The sequence below is a fragment of the Musca autumnalis genome, unplaced genomic scaffold (assembly GCF_047663935.1).
Source record: "Musca autumnalis isolate F117 unplaced genomic scaffold, ASM4766393v1 scaffold_2, whole genome shotgun sequence".
Lineage (NCBI taxonomy): Eukaryota > Metazoa > Arthropoda > Insecta > Diptera > Muscidae > Musca > Musca autumnalis.
Window position 1 is genome coordinate 65,955,184 of NW_027411755.1, and position 20,033 is coordinate 65,975,216.

The window sequence follows — 20,033 nt, forward strand, 5'->3', positions numbered from 1 at the left end:
CGTGACTGACCCTTACACGATCAGTCTGGACCATTATCTTTGAGATAACGGCCAGTCGAGAGCATTATCATTGAGATGAGGGTAAATCTGGACAATTAACTTTGTGATCAGGGTCAGTCAGGACCATACCCTCTTAGATAAGGACAATTCAGAACCATTATATCTGAGCTAAGGGCCAGTCAGGACCATCATCTATGACATAAGCCGTGTCAGCAACATTATCGAGCGGTACCGGTAAGTCAAGATCATTATCTCTGAGATAAGGGTCAGTCAGGGCTACTAACCATTATCTCTGAGATAAATGTCAGTCAGGACCATTGTCTCTAACTTAAGGCCTGTCAGTACCATTATCTTTGCGATAAGCGCCGTCAGAAATATTATATCTGAGATAAGGGTCAGTCAGATGCGGCTTACTCTGGACCATTATCCCTCATATAAGTTACAGCCAGGATCATTATCTCTGAGCACTAGTCAGGACCATTATCTTTGAGATAAAGGTCAGTCAGGACCATTATCTTTGAGATAAAGGTCAGTCAAGACCATTATCTCTACGATAAGGACCAGTTACGATCATTATCTTTGAGATAAGGGTATGTCAGGACTGTTGTCTACGAGATAAGGGTCAGTCAGGACAATTATCTCTGAGACCAGGATCAGTCAGGACCATTATCTCTGAGACAAGCATCAGTCAGGACCATTATCTCTGAGATAAGGGTCAGTCGGGACAATTACCTCTGAGATAAGGACCAGTCAAAACCATTATCTTGGAGATAAAGGTCAGTCAAGACCACTGTCTCTGAGATAAGGACCAGTTACGATCAATTATCTTTGATATAAGAGTCTGTCAGGACTGTTATATCTGAGATAAGAGTAATTCAGGACCATTATAACTGAGATAAGAGTTAGACAGGACCTTTATCTCCGAGATAAGGGCTAGTCAGGACCATTATCGCTGAGATAAGTACCAATTAAGACCATTATCTTTGAGATAAGCACTATTATTTTGAAGGTAATGTTCTCTGAGATAAGGATCAATCAGGACTATTATCTTTGAGATAACGGCCACTCAGAACAATTTTCTTCGAAGTATGGACGCGTCAGGACCATTATCTCTTATATAAGGCCTAGTCAGGACCATTACATCCGATATAATGGCCTTTCGGGACCATTATCCCTGTCATACAGGTCTGTCAGATCGATTATCTCTGAGATAAGGGCTCCTCGGGACCATTATCTATGAGTTAACGCCCAGTGAGGACCATTTCCTCGAAGATATGAGCCCGTCAGGATCTTTATCTCAGAGAAAGCGGTCAATCAGGACCTTAACTGACATCTCAGCAATAACTCTGAACCCTTATCACATAAACTCCAATTTGTCAAATAAAAGCATTTCTTTGTCTTCCCAAAAAAAACAAAAAAATAAACATCGCTGACATTCCTCTAACCAGCCGCCAGTCATTCTGTGCTATTGACCTCTTTTTGTTTTTTATTAGAAAGAAAAAAAGAACGCTTTTATGTGCAAACAACAACAAATTCTGTCATTGTTCGAAATAGTTTGTCGCTGCTTTATATTATTGAAAGCATATTATTGTAACCTAACATTAAGCGCGGCAGCAGCAGCAGCATGTAAATCGCTTAGGCTAAGTTTTATTTTTTATTGCTTCTTGTTTTCATTTCAACTATATTTTGCTCTTAAAAATTTACATATTTTGTGACAATGGCATTTTGGGGTAATATTTTTGCCAACAGAATAAAAACAAAAACACGAAAATTGTTGTTGGCCAAAAGAACAAAGAACAGCACAAAATTCCAGACAAAGACGTCACCATTTGTTGGTAAGGCTAAGCATATAAAGCAGCAATAAAAGCAAACATGAAATGGGGAATGAATGCCACACCACCATTGTCATTTTTGGTGTCGTCTCCCTGCTCTTGAACGTCTGTGTGCCGGAGGTAATGATGGTGCTGCACCGCTACTTTATCATGGAATGCTGTTAATTTTATGTTTAACTTGACAAATTTTCAACAATTTTGTCCCAAAGTAAACACCGAAAATGCTAAGGATGGATGATACAGCTAAAGAGGAATCAGTCGTTCGGTCGGTCGGTTTGTTGATTGCCGGGCTGCTTGTTTGGGTGAATGCCATGCAAAAAGGGATTGGCTGAAGTATGCAGCAGCAGACAACACAGCATTTTAAAAATATAACGTATGAAAAAAAATCATTGAATGTGACGTAGACGTAGAGCTCTATCTGATTCTAAAATTTCGATTTGAGTTCTATTGCAAATTGCATTGATTGCCAAAGGTAATCACACAAAGGAATGTGGGTATGTGCGCATTCTTTGGAGCAGTGTTTAAATTTGGTAAAACCTTAAAAATGTGCAAATAATGTAGAAGGTTCTTACAGGTGCAGCGGCAGCATAAATATTTTTTAAATGAATATGGTATATTTGATATAATGGACAAAGAAGCGAGGATGTGTCCCAATTATCTCGAAGATAAGGGCGCAGGACCACTACCTCCGACATAAGGGACAGTCAATACCATTATCTCTGTGATAAAAGACAACCGGAATATAGGTGATTAAAAACCTCTGCTTGGGGCCACTATCCCGAAAACAATGGTCAATTAGGATATTTGTTTGCAATTATCTTTGGAATAGGGACCGATCAGAACCACTATCTTTGAGATAAATGATAGACAGGATCATACATACATATGTTTCTACAACATCCCCAAGGGACAATGGAGACTTATCTCATATCAATGCGTACACGCCGATTCATATTGGCTCAATGAGATGGAAACTACATTTTATCGCCTAGACCGAACGGCGTATCTTACGACACCACTTGTATAGAAGTTTCTCATAGCTGAAATACTCAGGAAATGTAAGCCAGTATTACACTAAGTGGTCTGTGGTCAGGGATTGAACCGCAGACCTTTTGCTGGGCGGACGGTAGCTCCCAACGGTGCCTCGCATTATCTAGTGGGCCATGAACTGTTAGGAATTTTATCTCGGGACCATTATGTGTTTGCTAAAGGACTACAATCATTGAGATTAGGGCAGTTAGGTCCATTATTTTTGAGATAAGGGCCAGTAAAGGGTGTTATCTCTGAGATAAGGTTCCGTCAGAACTATTATCTCTGAGATAAGGGCTCGTTAGAACAATTGTCTCGAATACAAGGGCTCGTCAGAACAAATATGACATTTTTGAAGAAGAATGTTAAGAAAATTTATGAAATGCGCCGGGCCCCATGGCCCCCCTTGCGTACGTCCCTGGTCAGAATCATTATCTGTGACCATAGAATCAAATTTCTGAAAAATATCTTTGAAACAAAACATACTGGGACCAACGTTTCTTATATACAGCCGCATAGGCCCATTATCCCTGAGATAAGGACCAGTCACAAATATTATCTCCGAGGAAGACACCATTCATAAAAAGGGGAATTAAGACTATTATCTCTGAGAAAAGGACCCGTCGGTACCATTATCTTTGAGATAAAGGCTCGATAGGACTTTTATCTCTGAAAAAAGACCAGTCAGTGCCATTATGTCTAAAATGAAAGGGAATCAAGACCATTATCCCTGACATGAGAACCATTTAAGACCATTATCTCTAAGATAAGGGCAAATAAGGACCATTATCTCTGAGATAAGGGCCACCAAATACTCTTATCTAAGAGATAAGGCCAGTAAAATAGGGAACATGATATCTGAGTTAAGGGACAAGTCAGAACCATTATTTCTGAGATAGGAGCCAGTAAGGACCGTTATCTCTGAGCTAAGAGCTAGTATGGAACATTATCTCTGAGTTAGGGGACAGTCAGAACCATTATCTCTGAGATAAGAACCAGTAAGAGTCATTATCTCATACGTAAGGGCCAGCAGTGATCAATGTCTCTTAAAGAAAGGCTCGGCAGGAGCATTATCTCTGAGATAAGGGTCAATAAGTAATATTATTTCTGAGATAAGGACCAATAAGGGCCATTGTCTATGCGATAAGGGCCAGTACGGACCATTATCTCTGAGATAAGGGCCGTTATCTTTGAGATGAGGGCCTGTAAGGACCATTATTTCTGAGATAAGGGCCAGTAAGGACCATTGTATCTGAGAAAAGGGTCCCTATGGACCATTATCTCTGAGATAAGGGTCAGTACGGACCATTATCATTGAGATAAGGGCCAGTAAGGACCATTATCTCTAAACGAAAGGGAAATAAAGACTTTTTTCTCTGAGATAAAGGACAATCAGAACCATTATCTCAAGATAAGGTTTAGTAAGAAATATTATCTCTGAGAAAATGGCGAGTAAGGACCGTTATCTCTGAGATAAGGGTCAGTAAGGACCATTATCCCTGAGATAGGCGCCAGTAAGGACCATTATCTCCGAGATAAGGACCAGTAACTACCATAATCTCTGAGATAACAGCCAGCAAGGACCATTAACTCAAAGATAAGGGCCAGCACAGACCATTATCTCTGAGATAAGGGCCAGAAAGGACCATTATCTCTAAACTAAAGGGAAATAAAGACATTTTTCTCTAAGATAAAGGACAGTCAGGATCATTAACTCTGAGATAAGGGTTAATAATAATAATTGTTCCACAAACATCCCAGATGGGACAAGGGAGACTTCTCTCATATCAATGAGTGCACGCCGATTCATATTGGCTCAATGATATGGGACCTACTTTTTATTGCCGAGTCCGAACGGCGTGTCTTACGACACCACTTGTAGAGAAGTTTTTCATGGCTTAAATACTCAGGAAATGTCGCCAGCATTACTGAGGGGGAATTTTGCCACCGTTGAAAATTTGATGCTGCTTGGCCTGGGATTCGAACCGCAGACCTTCTGAGTGCAAGGCGGACGTGCTAACCATTGCACCACGGTGGCCCCCAAGGGTTAGTAAGTAATATTATCTCTGAGATAAGGGCCAATAGGGGTCATTATTAAGGACCGTTATCACTGCGGTAAGGGTCAGTAAGGACCATTATCCCTGAGATAAGGGCCAGTTAGGACCATTATCTGAGATAAGAGCCAGTAAGGACCTTATCTCTGAGATAAGGACCAGTAAGGACCGTTATCACTGAGATAAGGGTCAGTAACGACCATTATCTTTGAGATAAGGGCAGTTAGGACCATTATCTGAGATAAGAGCCAGTAAGGACCCTATCTCTGAAATAAGGACCATTATATCTAAGAAAAGGTCCAGTTGGGACAATTATATCTGAGAGGGCCAGTAGGAACAATTATCTCTGAGATAAGGGTCAATATGGGCCTTTATCCATGAGATAAGATCCAGTAAGGACCGTTATTTACGAGATAAGGGGTGGTAAGAATCATTATCCCTGAGATAAGGGCATTAAGAGCCATTGTCTCTGACAGAAGGGTAATACCGACCCATTTTCTTTAAGAAAGGGCCAGTAAAGACCGTTATATCCGAAATAAGGGATAGTAAGGACCACTATCCCTGAGTTTGGGGCCATTATCTCTATGTTATGGGCCAGTCAAGACCATTATCTCTGAGATAAGGGACAGTATATCTGAGATAAAAGCCAGTAAGGACCATTATCTCTGAGATACGGGTCAGTAGGGATCATTATTTCTTAAAGATAAGAGTCAGTAAGGACCATTATCTCTGAGACAAGGACCAGTCAGTACCACTATCTCTGAGAAAAGGACCAGGCATTATCTCTAAACTGAAGTGAAATCAAGACATTTATCTCTGAGATAAGGGCCTGTAAGGACCATTATATATGAGATAAGAGCCAGTAAGGATCATTGTCTCTGAGGTAAGAGCCAGTAGGGGCCATGGTCTCATAGAAAAGGGCTAATGAGGACCATTAACTCTGCGATAAGATTCATTCAGTTAGTCAATTATATCTGTGGTAAGATTCAGTCAGTTATACCATTATCTCAGACAAAGACCAGTCAGTACCACTATCTCTGAAAAAAGGACCAGACATTATCTCTAAACTGAAGTGAAATCAAGACCTTTAACTCTGAGATAAGCGCCTCTAAGGACCATTATTTCTGAGATAAGAGCTAGTAAGGATCATTATCTCTGAGGTAAGGGCCAGAGGACCTTAGAAAAGGGCTAATGAGGACCGTTAACTCTGCGATGAGATTCATTCAGTTAGACAATTAGCTCTGTGGTAGGATTCAGTCAGTTATATCATTGTCTCAGAGATAAGGACCAATGAAGGTCATTTCCTTTGATACTAGGGCCAGTAAGAACCATTATTTTTGAGATATGGGCCAACAAGTACCACTGTCTCTGAGATAACGGCCAGTAAGGATCATTATCTCTGAGATAGGAGCCAGTAAATACAATTATCTCTAAAATAAAGGGGATCCAGATCATTATATCTGAAATAAAGGAAGTCAGTACCATTATATTTATGATTAGAGTCAGTTAGGACTATTATTTCTCAGATAAGTTCCACCAAATAAAAGTATCTATGAGATAAGGGTCAGTAAGGACTATTATATCTAACATATGGTCAAGTAAGGACCATTATCTCTGAGATAAAGGCAAATGAGGGCCATTATATTTGAAATAAGGGCCAGTAAGAATGAGTATATTTGAGACAAGCGTCATTAAGGATCGCTATATATGAAATAAGCGCCAATAAGGTTCATTATCTCTGAGATAAGTGCCATTCGAGGCCATTATCTTTCAGATAAAGGACAATCCAGTGGTCCTGAGACAATGGGCAGGTATTACCATTATTTCTGCGATAAAGTGCAGTAACCCCCATTATCTATGAGATAAGTGCCAGTAAGGACCATTGTCTCTGAAATAACGGTCAGAACGGACCATTATCTTTGAGATAAGTGACAGCAAGGGCCAGTATCTATGACATAAGGGCCAGTAAAGACCATTATCTCCAAAATATAGGGGAATCAAGACCATTTTATTTAACAAAAAGTACTGTCAGGGATATTGTATTTGAGGTGCAGTCAGGGACATTATAAGGGCTTGTAAGGACCATTATCTCCGAGATAAGTGTCAGTGAGGACCATTAACTCTGATATAAGGACCACTCAGTACCATTATCTGTAAAATAAAAGGAAGTCAAAACCATAATCTTTAAGTTAAAGCCCAGTCAGGATCACTATCTCTCAGATAATGGGAAGTCATGACAATTATGTCGGCTATAATCAGAAGTCAGGGCCATTATAAGGGTTAATTAAGAGAATTATCTCAGATATAAGTCATTGCAATTAATTTTGTTATAAGGACTAGTATTAGTATAAGTTCAGGGCCAGCCTTTAGGAAAGTAGCCAGTCAGGTATATCTGAAATAAAGGACAATCAAGTCTAGTATCTCTGAGTTAAAGATATATAAAAGACCATTATTCCTGAGATAAAGGGTAGTCAGGACAATTATGTCACAGATAAAGGGCAGTATATCCGAGAAAAGGGTAATAAAGACCGATATTGGGGTCAGTCACTACAAGACCGATTACAGAGTATTTTATTTTCAACAAAATTCCCAACAAACCTACAAAACAACTTTCTTTCTCCAGTATTTACATCAAATATTCCTTTTAGTCATACAAAAACTCTTTGTAAGACAAAACGAAAGTGAAAAAAAAAAACTCTTAAGAAAAACGCCAGACCACCGATTCATGCTGAATGTAAACAAATCGTTTGACATTCCATTGACAACCAACAAGACGAAGAGTATTAAGGCACCATTTTTTATTTTTTTTTTTGCAGCATTTCTATCAATGGAATTGGTTAAATAAGCAATTCAGCCAACTGTCATCCGGGTAAAGGATTTGCAGCGTAAGGGTAAGGGTTCGTTCGTCCGAAGAAACAAAAAAATATGAAGAAATGAACTGGCCAGTGTTACCAGCTTTGGTATAGATGATAGATACGATAAATATCTGGTATAAGTATAAATCACTAGAAGAATCATTATCTCAGATAAAATATCTAATTACGTTTCTTAACTGAGAGAATGACCAGTTAGGTTTCGATTGGCCACTATTCAAGAGATGATGGACCTGACTGGAAAAAAATGTCCACCCATTATCATTATTTCTGAAATAGTCATATATTAAGATTATTATTTCTGAGATAATTTCCACTGACGACCATTATCTCCATAATAATGGCCAATAAGATCTATTTGAAACCATTAATCCCAGAAATTACATAGGTTACGAATTTGTTTTTAATTTTAAAAATAATTGGCAACTCCAAAACATGGCAAAAAATTCTAATACACATAAAATACAACAATAAAGATAACAAAAAATAAATGGGGGAGATAGATAGACAAATTCAATGGTTGACTGCATGACTTGAAGGGTAATACGAACATATAATCACACAAGCATTCATACGTATGTACATATGTATGTATTTCCTTCAATATGGATGCATACAAAATATTCCCCTACACCTTTAAGGCCCGGCCAGCCATTTGCTGAAATTCTAATGAAAAAATATTTAGAACATTTAATGCTTGAAGGAACTCATTGGTAAAATGATCATAGCTGAAGAGAATTGAAAGTTAAAAGGACTTAATTGCTATTCTATACTCTTAGCCAGAGGAAGTTCTCTGAGGGTCCAGTCGTGCTGCTCTGAAACTATGGAAAAGGTAATTTTTGTAAAGAAAAGTCAATTGAACTTTTTAATGCGAATATTTTTTTATTTAAAAATTTTATAGAACAGAAATCGCGACCACGGGGTTCAAAAAGAATACCCAATAGGTCTTCTGTTCCAGAATCTAAAAATTTCGTAACATTTACATTTTCCCCCTTATAAATTTGACAATTTTTGTGCGCGGGAACACACATATTATTTTTTAAAAATCATACGTGTTGATATTCGGAAATTACACTCATCGGACTTTTGGAAGAAGTCTTATAGGTTCCATTAAAGAATCCTGATCTTGGAAAAGAAGTCCTTCTTCAAAGAAGTCCTATAAATCTAAATTTAAAATATTGTTATTTTCTATAAACCCACTTTATAACTGAATTTTGTTCTTTATTTTCAAATTGTGACTTAATCTCTTCATGCGCCATAGCGGTGTAGATTTTATTTACATCAGCCGGCCGGCCGGCCTTTGTAATTTCGAATTTGTTGTTTGTTTATTTATGATGCAGTTGTTTTTTTTCGTTCTAACCAAATGTCCCCTGGTTGCCAAAAGACAACGAGAGGGTGGGTGGCAGAGCATATTAAGGTCTATTCACAATAACAATGCGGAAGAACTAAAATATGAGTTTTATATGGAGATGAGATGCAAGGAAACAGGTGGTGGTGGTGTGGATGGTGTGGTGGTGGTTGAATTGTATACAAATGCCGATGAACGAACATCAGACAAAATGCATGAATGAAAATGCCCAGTGAAAAGTCATAGGGAAATGTGTTTCCAGAACGTAGTTGTGGAAAATATAATACATTTTTTGTACGGAACTAACTGAATGTATATAATGAAGAGCTAGCTAATCATATTTTTTCTATATTTATTTCTAAAAATATCATAAAGGACAGTCAGGACTATAATCTTTGAAATAAGGTCTACTTATGGTCATAATCTCTGAGAACAGAGGGGCAGTAAGGATGACTATCTCCGCAATAAGGGCCATTTAGGATAATTACCTCTGTAATAAGCCGTATTTATAATGAAATTGGCTTATCTCACTGATGGTATAGCGAATTTATTTGATGATAGTCTTTACTGAATCTTATCCCAGAGACAGATAATGGCCAGGACCAAGCATTTTCTGAGATATAATAAAAGAGACAATGGTCCTAGTTTTTTACTTTATCCTAGATATGAAATAATTAACTGAATCTTTTAACGGAGGAAATGGTCCCGACTGGACATTATAACTAAGATAACGTACCTGCTGACTGGTCCTTATTTCAACGAAAAAGGTCCTAAAACAATCCCTTTTCCGGAAATAATATTTGCTGACTCCCATCATTGGAGCAGAGAAAACGGATATACATAACTGGCTCTTTGTATTAGAGATAAAGTTCCTGACTGGCTCTTATTATTAACTGAATCTTGCATAAGAAAAATGCTAATGACTTGACCTTATATTAGAGATTATGAGTTCTCCTTGAGGATGACGTAGGGGATGGAAGATACCAAGGAACGGTCCTGACCGGTTTTAACATGGCAAGCCCAGGATTTATCTTGGTCCCTCTTTCATCTCAAGTGGACACTGACCTCCCCGTGGTGTCACCTGGGGAACTTTAACACCCGTTAAAGGTAGTGAGCTAACATGTGCCGCGCGTTCACCCATAAGAAAGTTAAAAAGTTTGGGCGTCGGGTTAGTAACCCTCCCCTAGAAAAAACAGCCTACTATGAAAAAACGAAAGAAAAGAAAAACAAACCCCTCTAAAGTTGACGAACCCCGCAAACGTTTTAAGGACCATGATCTGCGAATCTGCACCTGGAATGTTCGCACTCTTTATAGAGAAGGTGCAGTCTTCGCATTGGCAGACGTACTTGAAAAGTACAAGGCCGATATTACTGCCATACAGGAAATACGATGGATTGGGAAAGGCGTCACAACCAACAACACCTAAAGGTGGCGCACTGTATTTTAGCTGCCATGACGTAAAGCATGAGTTTGGTTGCGGATTCGTAGTTAGTCGGAGACTAATACATCTGGTATCCAGCTTCACCCCAGTGAATGAAAGACTTGCTGCAATTCGAATAAAAGCTAAATTCTTCAACATCAGCTTTATTTGCGCTCATGCTCCCACTGAAGAAAAGGACGAACAGACCAAAGATATATTTTACGAGCGCTTAGAAGAAACATACGACAGTTGCCCTGCCCATGACATTAAAACCATTCTAGGCGATTTTAATGCCAAAATTGGAAAGGAGAATATCTTTGGGCCAACAGTCGGGAAATTCAGTCTCCACAGTGAAACATCTGACAATGGTATGAGACTGATAGACTTTGCAGCTGCAAAAAACATGGTAGTTAGCAGTACCAGATTTAATCATCTCGATATTCATAACGGCACCTGGCTGTCTCCAGATCAAAGAACAAGTAATCAAATTGATCATGTTGTGATAGATGGAAGACATTCATCCAGCGTGTTGGATGTACGATCGTTCCGAGGCGCAAACATTGATTCGGACCACTACCTTGTTGCAGCAAAGGTACGTACCCGTCTAAACGTTGCAAATAAAGCACGAACAGCCACAACACGAAAGTTAGACATCGGAAAGCTGCAATCACAACAGATAGCCACAGCATATTCCACTCAACTAGCCCAATTGCTTGATCAAAGCACTCCTCATCCCGATAACATATCAGCGCAATGGCAAAGCATTGCCCACTCCATGCAAACAGCCGCAAAATCCATACTTGGATACCAGAGGCCTCCACCAAGGAATCCATGGTATGATCAGGAGTGTCGTGCTGCCACCGAAGAGAAAAATGCGGCATATAGGGCTACTTTACAATCCGTAGCAACGCGTAGCGCACGAGAGAGATACAGGGAGAAAAGGAGAGAGGAGAAACGTCTTTTCCTCAGGAAAAAGAGAGAGATGGAAAAGCGGGAGTGTGAAAAAATCGAGATGTACAGGAGCCAGAATGAAGTCCGAAAATTCTACCAAAGAGTCAAGCATCAAACTGATGGCTTTGGTACAGGCACATCCTCCTGTAGAGACCAGCAAGGTAATTTGGTAACTGATACAGATAGTGTACTCAGGATATGGAAAGAACATTTTTCAAAACTGTTGGTATCCAATAGCAGTGAAGACGACGAAGATACCACAGTCCCAATCCCAGAAGATGGTATTGAATGTATACCGCCCAGCCAAGATGAGATAAAGACAGCAATAAATCGGCTGAAGAATAATAAGGCAGCAGGATGGCTTACCAGACGAACTGTTCAAAACCGGAGGCGACACGCTGATGAGGTGTATTCATCAGCTAGTTAGCACCATCTGGCAGGAAGAACGAGTACCCGACGATTGGAACCTGAGTATCCTGTGCCCCGTCCACAAGAAAGGAGATAAGACTGTATGCTCCAACTATAGGGGCATAAGTCTCCTCCCTATTGCCTATAAGATAGTGTCAGGGATATTGTGCGAACGACTAAAGCCAATGGTCAACGAAATAATTGGACCATACCAATGTGGCTTTAGACCTGACAAGTCCACCATTGACCAGATATTTACCCTGCGGCAAATCCTAGAGAAGACCCAAGAGATGCAGATCGACACATTTCACCTTTTTGTCGATTATAAAGCAGCATTCGACAGTCCCCTCCGATCAAAGGTATTCCATGCAATGTCTGAATTTGGTATCCCCGCAAAGCTCATCCGGCTTTGTAAGATGACTTTAACTGATACTAGCTCCTCAGTTAAAATTGGAAAGAACCTCTCCGAAGAATTTTGTACCAAAAGAGGTTTCAGACAAGGAGACAGCCTTTCGTGTGACCTATTCAACATTTTGCTGGAAAAGGTAATACGAGATGCAAATGTCAAAAGAAATGGCACAATTTACACCAATAGCCACATGTTATTTGCCTATCCTGATGACATAGACATCATGGGACGATCAGTAAAGGAAGTAACTGATACCTTTAGGAAGGTCGAAGCAGAATCTGCGAAAGTGGGTCTGGCGGTAAACGGCGAAAAGACCAAATTGATGGTGTCGACGCGCAAAGCGTCCATAGAGCTCGGACCAACTGTGGAAGTTGGTACCTACAATTTTGAGGTAGTTAAAGACTTCGTCTACCTCGGCACTGCCATAAACACAACAAACAACATCAGTTGTAAAATAAGAAGAAGAATTGTATTGGCCAACAGATGCTACTATGGTCTAAGTAAGCAATTTAAAAACAAAGCCACATCTCGTCAAACAAAAATAACACTATACAAAACGCTGATACTACCCGTGCTAATGTATGGCTCCGAAGCATGGGTACTTGCGCAAGCAGATAAGGCAGTGCTTGGTGTGTTTGAGAGGAAAATTCTTCGAAAGAGCTATATAAGCTATACAAAGACATGAATATAGTTAAACGTATTGAGATGCAACGATTGCGTTGGCTAGGCCATATCATGAGAATGAGCGATGATGAACCCGCTAAAAAGGCGTATGAATACATGCCACATGGCGGTGCACGCAGAATCGGCAGGCCTAAGCTTCGATGGAGCATACAAGTGGATGAAGAAATGGAAAGGCGCGGTATTCCAAAAAGTCAAGCGAAAAACAGAGAGGAATGGAGATCTTTTCTTAGTTCGATCTATGGAACAAATGTTCTGTAATGGGCCAACTAAGTAAGTAAGAGTTCTCCTTGAGCTGGACGACCAACAGAAATAATGGATCTAACTACATCGGAGATAATGTTCATGACTTTATTCTAAATATAATGATCACCACACGTAATAGAAAATTACTATTATCTCAGCTATAATCGTCCTAATCTCAGATATAATAGTCTCGACTGGCCCTTATTAACACTGAAATTATGTCCCTAACTGGACCTTATCTCAGAAATTATGATCATTATTTCAAAGATAAGGGAGCTGAAATATCATTATCTTAAATATAAAGGTTCTGGAAGATAAAGAAGCTAAAAATTCTGACTGACCCTTATCTGAGAGACTGAACCTTCTCAGAGAGATAACTTTCATGGTTGGATAATAGATGTGAGATCTCGACTAACATGTCAGAGAGGTCCAGTCTCAGAGAGATAACGTTTGGTGGCTAGACTATATTTCAGAGATAAATGCCTTGATTGGCCTCGTACTGTTAAATGGAGCTGTCTGAAACTTATCTAAGATCTTTAAACATGAAGATGTAAGAAGAAACAATAAGCTTTGAGAAATGTAAAATGATAGAAAACAAGTAAACAAAAAACTATCAGTCGGCTTTGCCGACAGAGATATACCCTCAGCCTATGTGAATTGAAACTTTCATCTGCGGACAGCTCGAATATATTTAAGGACTTTTCAAAATTTGGATTGGTATAAAAGGTCAAAAGTGTTGCGGAGAAGGTACTTAAAGGAACGGACAGACATAGTCAGTTATGAACGAGGATCGAAGGCCAAATTTTGGACCAAATCGGTTATCGTGCTCTCTCCATCCACTAAATACGGTTTTTTACACCATTCGGGCTGTTTTCTCAAGAAGTAGGGACTTGCCCCTAAAAACCCCTTTTCCGTCGTAGTTAAGGCAGAGAATGCAAGTTGCTTCAACAGAAAACAAAGTGATTCGAGAGCAGGTCTTAAAGTGAACTTATCCGAAATTTTATGTGGGAGGTACCGGATGGAGTGGACAAATATAGTCCATATTGGAACCTGAACTTTATCTGGTAGATATCTAAGGATGTGTAAGGTATGGACCAAATCGGTCACTACCTTCAGGAGTTATCGTGCGCACAATTTTTCGAACATTTTTGAACTTTTGTGGGGGAGGTACCTGAAGGAGTGGGCCGATATGGTTTATCTTCGAACATACAAAAAGTTTGAACAAAATATTACGAAGGCCAAATTTTGGACCGAATCGGCAGATCCGTTCTACAGTTATCATGCACTCCAACCACTACACGCGGTGTCATAGGGGTTTTTTGAAACTTTCAGGCTATTTTCTCAGGAAGTATGGTTTTGCCCCTGATGAAACTTGTACCGCCGTATGGAGGTCCGTGAATACAAGTTGTTACAACAAAAATCAAAACGATTCGAGAGCAGGTCCTAAACTGAACATTTCCAAAATTTTGTGTGGGAGGCACCCAAAGCAGTGGACCGATTGAGTCCATATTGGAACCTCATCTAAGTTTGGTAGCAATTTCAAGATGTGCAAAGTATGGACCAAATCGGTTACTCCCTTCAAGAGTTATCATGCGCACAAATTTTCCGAACATTTTCGAACTTTTGTGGGGGAGGTACTGGAAGGAGTGGACCGATATAACCCATCCTCGAACTTAAACTAAGTTTGGACAAAATATTGCGAAAGCCAAATTTTGGACCAAATCGGTTCAACCGTTCGAGAGTTATCGTCCGCACCAGCCAGGCAGACAGACAGACGGACGGACATTGCTAAATCGACTCCAAATTGTCTCAAACACATTTGGTCCAAACATACTTGGGGTCTAAAACCATTATTTCGATGAGGCACATTTTGGCCGTATGAAAGTGTATATACCTTCGTTAGCATAAATGCTGAGGGTATAATAGGGAGTCTGCAGTCAAACCTAGGATATTTTGCACTTTTAAAAGAGAGGAGTTTATCAACTAGTATAATTTATGGAAGTACTCGGAAGGTCTCTGAGCAGATTTAAATTAAGTGAACGTCAAAAGGTCATCACGAAAGATGCTGAACTGAAAAGAACGAAATCCCCGATGGTGTTTGTAAGTGCTACTACCGGGCACGTTCCACCCTTCGGAAAGGGGAGTGGTGGATGGTTACACTACTCTGCTCTAAATGAGGGAAATCACTTTGTGATATGACTAGTCTGTGGTAGAGTGATACTATCACGTACCATTCCCACGATCACCTTGAGTTTCCCACGGATAAAAAACCGTCTACGGGGGTGTTCCCCAACAAACAAAAAGGAAAGATGAAAGAAGGAAAAAAATGAAATAAAGTTACGGTGCATGGCCTAAATAACCCAATTCCGGCGGGGACGAGTGTCGTCAAACTATCGTGAGCAAACATCTCCCACAGATGTGGATGACTTGGCATCTATTGACCCAATCAACAGACACTGGAAGCGACTCCGAATCCAACAGCAACAACAAAAGAAACCGCACCGTTGTGGAAAATCCTAAAAAAAGAGGATGTCCACAAGATGTTATATTATGTAGGCGAAAGTATCGCAAAACTTGGAACGAAAAGGGTGGTCAGGGGCTAAATGACTAAACTTTGAGGAGAACCAGTCGCGACTAAATGAAGAACAGTAGGTTGCTTCAAAGGATGTCAACAATACTCCCTCTCCTGAGTAAAAGAACACCGCTAAACCGTGTAAGAACAAAAAGATATTACCACCTTCAAATATCCCAAGCAAACCTCGTCAAGACCTATTCGGAGGAGACTGTCCAAACTATCCTTTGATAGAGGGCGAAAAGGAGAGCTCAGACATGAAGTGGGTGAGCCCGACAGCAGAATGTTCTGGAATGATGGCGGACTTAGAAAAGAAGTCTTCCAGAAGAGGAAGACGGCCGGGGAGATTGGAGCGGAGCCGCCATCTACTTATGCCATGGTAACCAAAAAGCAATAGAGGGATGTGCTCGACACCAGTAGACGATCTGGAAGGCTACACAAGGATCATCGCGCAGGAATAACGATAAGCTGTTGGATTACATCCACCAAGGCTGTGGTCCAATAAAAATTATCAGTAGCCAGCTTAAGGGAAAAGTACGGATCGGTGAGGAGGGAGATTCCAGAAGAGCAGCAAGAATGTCAAACATCCAAGCCACAAAAAGGAGGGAGCCGAAACAAACATTTTGTTTAAATGGTAATAGGTCATGTCTTATCACAGCAACACTGTCTATCCCTGATACAATTTCCGTATACTTATGCATATAGGTCCTGACTGGCTCTTTTCTCGGAGTTAATGGTGCTACCTGGGCACAATCTCTGAGATATTGGTAATTATTTCTCATAAAATGGTTCTGATTGGACCTCTTCTCACGAGTTGATAACCTTGACCACTTCTTAATATTGAATAATGTTCCTGACTGGACCTTATCTCAGACTTAAAGGTCATCAGCGAACTTTATATGTGATATACTATACTGATATCTCCGAGATAATAGCCCGTACTATTGGTCCTGATTGTCCCGTATCTCGGAGATGATCTCCTAACTGGAGATAACGGTCCTAAACGGTTTTTATCTAATACATAATGATCATGTATAAATTTTATATAATAGATAATGGTCTGGACCAATGTTCTTGGCGGTCCATAATTTCGTAAATAATTATTCAAAGTTACCCTTATTTCAAAGATACTGATCTTGATTGGTGTTTTTCCAGAACCATGATGGTTCTGTCTAGTCTATATCCAAGTTGTAAGGATCCTAACAGGACAAAGAACTTTACCGGTATTTTATACCCTACACCACATTGTGACAAAGGGCATTATTTATAATATGAAAGTTCTGCCTTGCCCTAAATTACTGTTATCTCTGAGACAATGGTCTTGGCTGCTACTTATAACTATGATAATGTTCCTAGCTGGTCTTCAGTTTGGAGATTATGGACATTTTTTCAGAGATAATTGATTTGATTGGTCCTTATTTTAGAGATAACGATTTTTATCTCAGAGAGATAACGGCCACGACTGGAGTTTATCTCATGACTTGATTTTTCTCAAATAAAACGCTCACGGCTTAACCTTATCACAAAGACACATACAACATTCCCGAAGGGGCACAGAAGACTTCCCTCCGATTCATCTCAATGATATGGGAACTATTTTTTATAGCTGAGGCCAAATGGCGTGTCTTACGACGCCACTTATAGAGAAGGTTTACATGGCTGCAATACTCATGGCTGCAATACTCATGGCTGCAATGTCGCCTACATTACACTGAGGGGTATTTCTTTTCCCGACCTGGGAATCGAACCATAGACCTTCTGAGTTGAAGTCAATGGCATTATCACAGATATAACGATCATACGAGGGGCACTAGAAAACTTTCTGGCCTAGACAAAACGCAGTGTCGCCAGGCGTCATTTGAAATTTTTTTGTTTTTGGAAAGTTTGACAGTTTTTAGCCTAATCGTACCCAGGACAGCTTGACATACGACCATGTGTTGGGTTCTTTACAGTGGCTTGATTGAGACACCTCCAAAACAAGGTTTCTGAACGCTTTTACAGCATCTTTTGACAACGAAAATCGTTGACCACACCTTTTTTTCTTAATGTGCTTGAATCAAATGAAGTCATTGTCATTTGAAGCACCGGGAGTGTTTTTATTCACAATTTTTTGCACTAATCTACAGGAGCCCTTCTTTGCGGCCAGGTGTTCATGCAATATCAAATGTTAGATAGTGCAAGAAATGCCCAAGGATACCACTATCTCACGGTATATAACATGGCGATCTTGCATTATCCGTTCACGCACGGCTTAATTTTTTTCTGGCACAACGGCCGTTTTTCGGCGACCCTCACGAGCTTCGTTTTTTGGCAAGTGTCGGCGACCACGATTGAATACATTAAACCCGTTTTCATAGTGCTATAGGATGGTCCTTTATCGACGTACAAAGATTTAATTTGATCGATGCTCTCTTGCCGTGATTATCAACGTCGAAAGTTGTGACAAATTATCGGACGAAAATTTTCAAAGGTAACTTCTATTTTTTTTTTTTTTTTGCAAAGTGATTTTTTCAAGTCACTGTAAACAACACAACACATGGTCGTATGTCAAACTGTCCTGAGTACGCTTAGGCTAAGAACTGTTAAATTTTCCAAAAAAAATGTCAAATGACGCCTGGGGACACTGCGTGTTGCCTAGGCCAGAAAGTTTTCTAGTTCCCCTCGTAAAATGTGACTGATATTGATCTTGACTGGTACAAAATATAATATTCTTTCTGGTCTATATTTCAAAGATAATGGTTGTTATTGTTCTGGTTTTTATCTCAGAGATAATGGTTCTGACTGGGCGTTATGTTCGAGGTAATGGTCTTTATTGGTTTTTAAGGGGAAGATAATGTTCTTGGCTTACCTTTCGCTTAGATATAATGGTCATAACTGGCTCTTGTCTCAGAGATAATTGGTCTAATTGAACCGTATCTCGAATTCCATACTCCCCTATTTATTTGACACACTCGCACTCGTCTATAAATTGTCAGCATTCCGAAAAATCTTTCTGAGATTCGTTTTTTTTTTCTTCTTTTACTGGTCAAATCTTTTGCCTTTTCTAACTTCGGTGTAAAATCTTCTGCACCAATTTTGGTCACGACCTGAGATTGTGAACCTTATCTTAAAACGCTTCAATAATCGTCATCTTCTGGATATGTATAACAAATATTCTTTTATACCCACATCATTTGCTAAAAAGCGATCAAAATGCTTGTAAAAATTACCTGAAAATAGAAGAAAAGAAAAATAATTAATAACATTGAAGATTTATAATTGTTTTCAATATATTTTAAATTAGCTCGATAAAATTATCTCAACATTTTGCTTCATATCAATCATCGGCCAACGACGTGATTATCATTGAAAGACACACACTTTCCTGCAATGATAGAGTCAATCAGAGAGGCCCACCATTTATGAATGAAGCAATTCATCATAACACGATGAGTCATACGTACAATATGTATGAATGTACATTTTGTATGACTTAATGTATGTCGCACATATTTTTTATGATTTAATATGAAGACATAATATGTTTTCATTTTTTTCTTTCGCAATGCTACTTCTTTGTAAGTAGCATGACTCGAAGCTTTTTTTTTTTTTTTTTTTGCTTCTTGAATTTTAGTTAAAACTTTGGAGCCATTGAACTGTTGTTGGCAAATTAACGATAAACTTTCACTAAAAAACAAACACACACGAACACGAAATATTGAGGAGCAGCAAAGTAGACTTCTTTGGTGTCTGTCTCTCTTGCAAAAATATTGTGATACCATTTAAGAAAGCCATGAAAAAAAAAAAAAAAAACAAACAAAAAATGCCAAATGGTAAATACCAAAAAAAAAAGAAAAAAAAATCGTTAATAGAATTGAAGAGGTAGTGGAGGTTGTGCTTTAGTAGCGGCAGTAAAACTAATAAAATCAGTTGCGAAAAATTATACAAAACATAAATGTGGAACAAAATACACAAGAAGAAGAAGAAGCAGAAATAGACGAAGAAAGCCAATTATCCATCCCAAAGTCGATGTTATATATACCGATTTATTGGTATTATTATTAACGCTGTTTATTTTATTATTATCGCCGCTCACACAGACAAAGATCCGCACACATCGTGGTGCTCACTGCTCCAAAAGTGGTCAATTTTCTTTAAGCAATTTGTATGGAGGCAGGCAGCACTCGAAAAAAACACCACAATGAAGACATAACGAGCATAAAAAATTGT

General features: G+C 39.4%; 1 protein-coding gene across 18 annotated transcripts in view; it reads right to left on the reverse strand.

Moving 5' to 3' along the window:
* Nucleotides 1-20,033, reverse strand: part of LOC141394037 (serine/threonine-protein kinase GL21140) — a 134,559-nt gene that overhangs the window by 57,957 nt on the left and 56,569 nt on the right. Inside the window, exon 1 of one of the 18 annotated variants that reach the window (XM_073967825.1) lies at nt 18,673-19,033. The exons of the other annotated variants lie outside the window; for them this stretch is intronic. The gene's annotated coding sequence lies outside the window, so the exon portion shown is untranslated. Of the gene's footprint in view, nt 1-18,672; nt 19,034-20,033 lie in introns of those variants that run through there. 18 annotated transcript variants of the gene reach the window in all.